Raw genomic sequence first — 8,623 nt, forward strand, 5'->3', positions numbered from 1 at the left:
CACACACACACACACACACACACACACACACACACACACACACACACGCCATTATGAAGGCTGAGAAATCCTATGGCAGGCCGCCTACACCCTCGAAACCCCAGGATGCTGGCAGTGTCTGAGGCCTCAGATCCAGGGAAGCCAATGCTGTAATTCTCATTTCAGAGGCTGGTGGCTGAGACACCAAGGAGCTGCTGGTGCGAGTCTTGGGGTCCAAAGGCCAGATAGCTTGTAGGGCTTTGTTTGGTTTGGTTTTGGTTCGGTCTGGCTTTTGTTTTCTTTTTTTGTTGTTGGTTTTTTTTTTTTTTTTTTTTTTTTTTTTTTGAGATAGGGTTTCTTTGATTAGCCTTGGCTGTCCTGAACTGCTTGCTTTGTAGACCAGGCTGGCCTTGAACTCCTAGAGATCCTCCTGCCTCTGCCTCCCTGAGTGCTGGGATTACAGGAGTGTGCTTCTGTACCCAGCCTGAAGAAATGAAATGACAGAAGGGTAAAAACGTCCCAGGGTAGGATAAGAAGAGTGTGTGCAAGCTTTAGAAGAGAGCTCTTACCCTCCTGTGCCGTGTGGCCCCTCACTGGTTGGATGGAGCCTCCACTCAGTCCACAGACTTATGTGACAACCTCCTAGGAAACACCCACAGACACACCTAAAACATCTAAGTCCTCTCCATTGTGCTTAATCCAGTCAAGTTGACCCATAAAATCAATCATGTTGTACACGCCCCATTTCAGTTTGAAAAAAGCAAAACATGGATGGAGTCAGAAAAAAATAAATAGCAGTAGAGGAGAGGGAGGAGGGGAAGGTCTGAATATGTGGGGCATGGAGGAGTTTTAGGTTGGGGAAATCATTCTGCATGTACGGTAACCGTTAGCACATGCCGTTAGGCATTTGTCCAAGGCCATAGGCCATGAACACCAGGAGTAAAGCCCATGGCGGTGCTCTGTGGTCCCTGAGGAACAACGGCATGCCAGTGTTGGCTCGCTGCTTGGGTCAAATGTACCATCCAGGAAAAGATGAGGTAAGTGGGCAAGCAACACTTGCCTGGGAGCAGGAAGTGACTGGAACTCAATACTTCCTGTCCAGATTTGATATGAACCTAAGATGGTTCCAAAAATAAAATGTATTAATTAATATATCTTGATGGCTATTCTTGGTTGTCAACTTGACTACATCTGGAATGAACTAAAACCTTGTGAGGGATTTTTTTTTCTTTATTAAATCATTTGAAGTGGGAAGATCTTACATATGTTTTTATTTATTTGGGTTCTTATATCTCTCCCTTCCTCCTCCTCCCGAATCTCTTCCAACACCCCAACACCAGGTAGGAAAAAGAAAGGTTAGTAGGGAGAGGGGACATAGTTCTCTCTGGATACTTCCTGCTGTTTAGGGTCATTGGGTTCCTTGGGACAAGTCCAGTCTTCACTTCAGGATGTCTCCAACTTGTTCTTCTTGTCAATGGGCAACGAGCACCCAGGAGCAGCAGGGGACAGAAGTGACAGCTTTCTTCCTTGGAGCGTCCCCTGTCCCTCTCTGGGCTCTGCCATTTATTCTCTCTCAGAGTCCCCAGAATTAAACTATCTGCAGCTGGCAAAGATCATGCCCCTCTCAGAGCCCACACGAGGCAAATAGTCTGTTTCTGTGAACAAACTGGAGCAGCCCCCATATCCCAGATCTGGGGTTAAAACAAAAACATGTTTACATAACATAACTGAGTTTTTAAAGAAACCAGAACTCCCACTAAAGGAAGACCCACTTTCGATCTGGATCTTTTGTGGTGGGAAGATCCATCGTTAATCTAAGCCATACCTTCTGCTAACAGCCTATATAAAGAACACAGAGGAAGGATGCTAGCTCTCTCTTTGCCTGCTTTCCCTCACTCTGGCTGGCAAGGCCACTTCTTCAAGATGACAGCATATATAGAAGACCAGCCCAGACATCCAGCTTTGTGGATTCTTGAACTTTCTGTTGTTGGGCTAGCTGGACCGCAGTCTGTAAGCCACTCTAGAGAGCCCTGAGAAATACAGACTTAGGTACCAGAAGTGGTTCTAGAGCAAGCCAGTAAGCAGCACTCCTTTGTGGTCTCCAGGCTCTTGCCCTGTTTGAATTTCTGTCCTGACTTCTTTCAGTGATGAATGATGATATGGAACGGTTAGGACGAATAATCCCTTCTTCTCCCCAAGTTTCTTTGGTCATGGTGTTTCATCACAGCAATAGTAGCTCTACCCTAACTAATATGTGTATGCGCACATGCACACGTGTGTGTATGTGTGTGTATACATACATACATACATACGTGAATATATATATATATATTCCACATTTTTTGGTAGATAAATCACTTTCCCCAATTTTTCAGCTATGGAATAAGAATCCTAATGCTGTAATTTTGTTTTGTTTTGTGTTGTTTTGAGGTAGGGATTAACTCTAGTCTAGGATGACCTGGAACTCATTCTGTAGCTCAGGATGGCTGTAGACTCACAATGATTCTCTTTCCCTAGGTTCCTGAGTGCTGGGATTACAGGTGGGAGGTGCCAGGCTTGGCCAGTCAGAAATGTTAGGTGTTACAGGGGCTGGAGAGATGGCTCAATGGTTAAATCACATACTGCTCTTGCAGAGGACAAGTTCGATTTTTAGCACTCACATCAGATAGTTCATAATCACCTGTGACTCCACCTCCAGGGGATCTGAAATGTACACGTTTTAAAACATAAAAACCTGAATTTAATAAAACCTCTTTGGAAATAAATTCAAATTGCATATGACTTGTTATAACTTTGCCATTAATAAAATTTTTTCCACTATCCTTGGCGATTTGTGATAAGGTAAAAAAAAAAAAAAAGATCTGGGTTAGGCTGAAACAGCCTTTCAAAACATAATATTGAATCAGCTTTAAGGCTAAGTTAAATCATCAATGGTCGATGTTAAAAAAATAACAAAAACAAACCTGGGCGTGGTGGTGCACGCCTTTAATCCTAGCACTTGGGAGGCAGAGGCAGGTGGCTTGCTGTGAGTTCGAGGCCAGCCTTGTCTACAAAGCAAGTCCAGGACAGCCAAGGCTACACAGAGAGACCCTGTGAAAAACAAAGAAACAAAATAAGCAAAGGGAACAAATGGAAGAGATATGATGCACACTTATCAGCTGCTGCAGACTTGGTGCGTATTGCTCTGTGGTTGGGACTTACTGTTCCTCAGAGTCCTGCATGCTTTGTCCTGGGGTGAAACAGTATACAGGTGGGAATGCTTTCCAGTAGCTCCTGGTTATCTCACATAAGTAGATATGACCGGGAAGGAGGCTGCTCTGGTTATTTTAGGGTCCTGAACCATAATGTTACACAAGCGCCATGCATGATTTGAAATGAATGATCTTCAGCAGTCATGCGTGGTACCCTGACTGCTATGACAGGTTATGGTTTGCTTGCTCCCTCAAGGTTCGTGGATCCTAAAGCTTCCAAGACAGTGGTTCTCACTCTTCTTCTTCTTCTTCTTCTTCTTCTTCTTCTTCTTCTTTTTCTTCCTCTTCTTCTTTTTCTTTTTCTTTTTTCTTTTTTTTTTGAGACAGGGTCTCTATGGACTCGCTTTGTAGACCAGGCTGGCCTCGAACTCACAGCACTCTGCATGCCTCTGCCTCCCGAGTGCTGGGATTAAAGGCGTGAGCCACGACGCCCAGCAAGTTCTCACCCTTCCTAATGCTGTGACTCTTAAATCAGTTCCTCATGTTGTTGTGACCTCCACGATAAAATTATTTTTGTTGCTACTTTGCAACTGTAATTTGGTACTGTTATGAATTGTAATGTACATATCTGTGTTTTCTGATGGTTTTAGGAGACACCTGTGACAGGTTGAGAACTGCTGCTCTATGAGGTAGGGCGCTGTGGAAGATAGTAAGGTTATGGGGACCTCATCCTCATAAGTTGATGAGTGCAGGTGTGCAGCAAGTAGGAATGGACTCGTTCCTGTGACAGGGGGTTGTTATAAAATGAGGGACAAGGGGGCTGGAGAGATGGCTCAGCAGCTAAGAACACTAGCTGCTCTTCCAGAGAACTTGGGTTCATTTCCAAGCACCCACATGGCAGGTCACAACTCTCTGTAACTCCAGTTCCAGGGGACCTGATAAAACATCAACTCACACAAAATAAAAATAAACAAGTAAAATAAATAAATAAAATAAAGTGAGAGACTCCAGTCATTGTAATGCCATCTTTCTTTTCCTCTTGTTTCATGGCCAGTGTATTAGACATTGAGCTAGAGAGGGAATACTTTGGTTTTTAGTTAACATTTTAAATAAAAATAACTTAAATTTTTTATTACAAAGGCAATGTACTCTCTACGTTTAAAAAGCCCAGAATGTTCTAGATCAGAGAACTCACAGTGCCACTTAGAATTGAGGACTGTGAAGATTAGTCTATACTGCAGCACTGGCTAAAGTCACTTAATGTGAGTCACACCAGCACATGTTCTACCTGTCTACCTTTAGAAGGTGGGGTTGGACAGTGGTAATCTTTTCTCACTTCCTTTTAAACACAGATGTGTCATGAATTATTGTAGGTACCCATGTGTCACACAGATGTGCCATGAATTATCATTGGTACCATATATGACACAGATATATCATGAATTATCATTGCTATCCATATATAAATTTCTCCTGTATAGGAGGTGTTTCCTTTTTAGTCTTTTCAAGATGAGCAGGCTGCCCTGACCCAGAGAGTGGATGATAGCTGGTCTGCAGCTGAGATCTTGTCAGCAGGCAGATCATACCTTCTTGCTAACTAATAATGTGGAATTATGTGATCCCAGGGAAAATACACATTGGAGATTAGAGACAAAGATGACTCCTGGGAGGAAGGATGGGTAGTTAGGCTGGGTAACACTTGAGGGCTGAGGGGGTGTCTGAGGTCAAAGATGAGCAATGAGTTGAAGATCTGGGATCTTAATAGGAGGGAATGAGGAACCAGGCTGGACATAAGGAACAAGCATAGAGCCTACACTAGCAAAAGATGACCAGATGAAGGCTACCTATGGATGTCTTCCTAGTCTGAGAGCCATGCCTACGGCGATACAAAGAGAGGAGTGAAGAACAAGATTACTTTGTGGATAGAAATAGACAATTTTTGTGTATGCGTTCACATGTCTATACGCACATGTGTACGTGGGTTCAGATGTTTGTAGGACTGCACGTATGTGTAGATGTAACAGGCCTTCAGACCTTAGCACATCTGACACCATGATGGAAGTACCACTCAGGCCTTGAAATCCATTACCTAGACAGCAACACCCACCTATATTGCCTACGAGAACAAAGACTTTATCTAGCAAAGCCCCGGGGAAAGTCTCTGAATTCATTAAGCTTGCTTCTTGCCTCCTGTTCTTGCTACCTGAGGTGTGTCAATCCAGGATGTGATTTTTCTGCTTAGAGCCTCATCATGAGAAAAGTTTGAGATGGCACGCAGGTTATGAATACCCAGTGTAACTGTTGGCCAGCTAATAAAGACTTTCATTGGCTTGAACCAGCGTCAGAGTGGTCGTCTCTGGCTGATACCTCACAACATAAAGACCAGAGGTCAAACTTGGCTGTCATTCTCCAGCAGCCATCCACCTTGGTTGTAGAGACAGTTTCTTACAGGGGTCTGTGGCTCTCTGATTGGGGTAGGTGGTTGGCCAGGGAGCTCCAGGGGTCTCTGCCTTCACGGAGCAGAGATTACCAGTGTATGCTACCACACATGGCTTTTTAGGTTAAGTGTTGGGGATAGAACTCAGGTCCTTGTGCTTGCTTGGCAAGCATTTTACTGACTGAGCTGTCTCTTTAGTTCCCTGACTATACTATTTCTGGGCTGGAAAATTCCAAGTCAGTGGGACTTGGGTTGAGCACAAGCATATTGAAGAGGCCTCTGACAAGGACTCATCTCTCAAAGGAGAATACCGGTCTCTACTGAGTTATGGACCTCTTTCCATCTGTTCCCCTCTGCTTTCAAATGTCCTTAAGCCCAGTTCTCTGACACACACTAGACAGTCAAAAACACAGTGAGTAAGTGAATAGATTCCCCAAAGACACTGATGGATTAAAATGGCAGTTGGTCTGTTTTAAGATTCTTTATTTACCTTGTCTTCCTGTGGTGTGTGATATATTAACTTCACCCCACTGCCCTGGGATGCAACCTAACATCAGTGCCCTCCCACCCAGGCAAAGGTTGCTGGACACCTTTTGCTGCCAAGCAGGAGGGCCTCCCATTTCCAGTCATAGTCTGAATATTTCTGGGGCAGAGGCTTGTGAGCACCCTGGTGCATCTTGGAAAGTCAATTACCTTTCCTGGATGCTGACGAGGGGAGCAGCAACTCAACAGCAATCAGCAAAACCAAGTCACATGCACTTATCCCCAGAGGCAGCATCGGGATTCAGAGCCAGGAAGGACTCTCACTGCTGACCACCAGATTGGCATGCCTGCCAGTGAGGTCACAGCTAAGTATAAAGTGCCTGGAGCAAACTGGAGGTGAGAGGGGCCAGGCAGCAGAGTAATGAGCAGCGGCGCCCCTCAGCCCGCTCATTATCCCCACCTGCTCTGGTCCATCCGGGATGGAATCCTATTGATTTCAGCTGGGGTTTGTCCTCCGCATTGCCTGCAGCTCCTAGGAACTCAAATAAACAGAGGGACTGATATTAGTACGGCAAATGCAATTAAGGCATCCATTGTGAAGCAAAAGTGAATTACCTCACCCTTACCATATGGCCACAACTGATTAACACCTAGAAGAAATCATCTAAAGCCTGTGAAGTCAGAATTATCATCTTAAATCATTGCCACAGGCTTTCTGGGGGTGGGGGGTGGGGGTGTGGTGGTGGTGGTGGGAGGCTGGGAGAAAATGTGGCTGGATGTTTACTAGATGTCAAAAAAAAAAAAGAAAAAAAATCTCATTCAGATCAGGTGAAAGAGACTGGCACCATAAACCCCATGAGTTGTACATTTTGAAGTAGTTGAGTTGGGTGATTGTCTTCATCGATTTATGTTATAATTACGAGGCATTAACAGAGATTCACCCCCAAGACTGGCAGCTTTACTCACACTTGGGAATGGACTTAGCCCATCCATCAAAAAAAAAAAAAAAAATCTCTTTTCCATAAGTTATTTTTTGAGCTGCTATTCCTTGGTGAGATGATCATTCTGTGTGACCTACTCCCTCAGAAGTACTTAAAATGGTCAGAATCTGAGACTTTGTGGGCTAAGGCAAGCAGGCCATCATCACAAAGGTGTCTAGAAAGATGCAGCCCCATTAAGAAGACAGAGCTGAGCATATGTCCCTGTTGTGTGCTGGAGCATCTTCTGGGTGTATTCCAAGGAGTGGAATAGCTGGGTCTTGAGGAAGCTCTATTCCCATTTTTCTGAGAAAGCGCCAGATAGATTTCCAAAGTGGTTGTACTAGTTTGCATTCCCACCAGCAATGAAAGAGTGTTCCTCTTTCTCCACATCCTCACCAGCATGTGGTGTCACTTGAATTTTTGATTTTAGCCATTCTGATGGGTGTAAGATGGAATCTTAGTGTCATTTTGATTTGCATTTCTATTATTATTCACAATAGCCAGAACATGGAAACAACCTAAGTGTCCCTCAGTAGAAGAATGGATAAAGAAACTGTGGTACATTTACACTATGGAATACTACTCAGCTATTAAAAACAAGGAATTCCCGAAATTTGTGGACAAATGGATTGAACTAGAAATGATCATAATGTGTGAGTTCACCCAGAAACAGAAAGAGTATATACTCACTTATATCTAGACACTAGCCCAAGGGGCATGTCCCATGAAAGTCTTCACTTACCAGGAAAGTGGGTCAGAGGGGAGGACATCCTATTGGGACTTTAGGTGAGAGAAGCATGGGAGAATGGGGAAATACAAGGATCCAGAGGTCCTAGAAACATACAAGAAGAACATTATGACGGGCGGATCTGGGCCCAGGGGTCCTGCTCAAACTATGACACTAGCCAAGGACAATATGGGAAGTAAACTTTGAACCCCTACCCAGATCTAGGCAATGGACAGGACATTCTCCACCATTGAGTGGAGAGTGGGGACTGACTTTCACACAAACTCTGGTGCCCCATATTTGACCACATCCCCTTGATGGGGAGGCCTGGTGGCACTCAGAGGAAGGATAGCAGGCTACCAAGAAGAGACTTGATACCCTATGAGCATATACAGGGGGAGGAGGACCCCCTCAGTCACAGACATACGGGAGGGGAGTAGGGGGAATGCGGGAGGGAGGGAGGAATGGGAGGATATAAGGGATGGGCTAACAATTGAGATGTACTATGAATAAATTAATAAAATATTAAAAAAAAAGAGAAGAAGACAGGGCTGCTGTTGAAGCTGCCTTACAGAGGCATGTAGGGAGCTGTGGGGTACCCAAGGCTGTTTCTGACATCTGATTAACATGTGTCCTGTTGCTGTGTGCAGAAGCATACAGAAGTGAACTGCGGTCACCTGTCCCCTCAATGTCCCATAGATGATTTTGTCTAGGACTGAGGAAAGTTTAATCAGCTCAGTGCTACTCTGGAGTCCTCCCTCATTTTTCCTGTAAATGCTTCCGTGGGTGGTGGGGATATGACGGCTGCTTGATGCTGAGAGGAGGA

The sequence above is a fragment of the Acomys russatus genome, chromosome 10, assembly GCF_903995435.1.
Source record: "Acomys russatus chromosome 10, mAcoRus1.1, whole genome shotgun sequence".
NCBI lineage: Eukaryota > Metazoa > Chordata > Mammalia > Rodentia > Muridae > Acomys > Acomys russatus.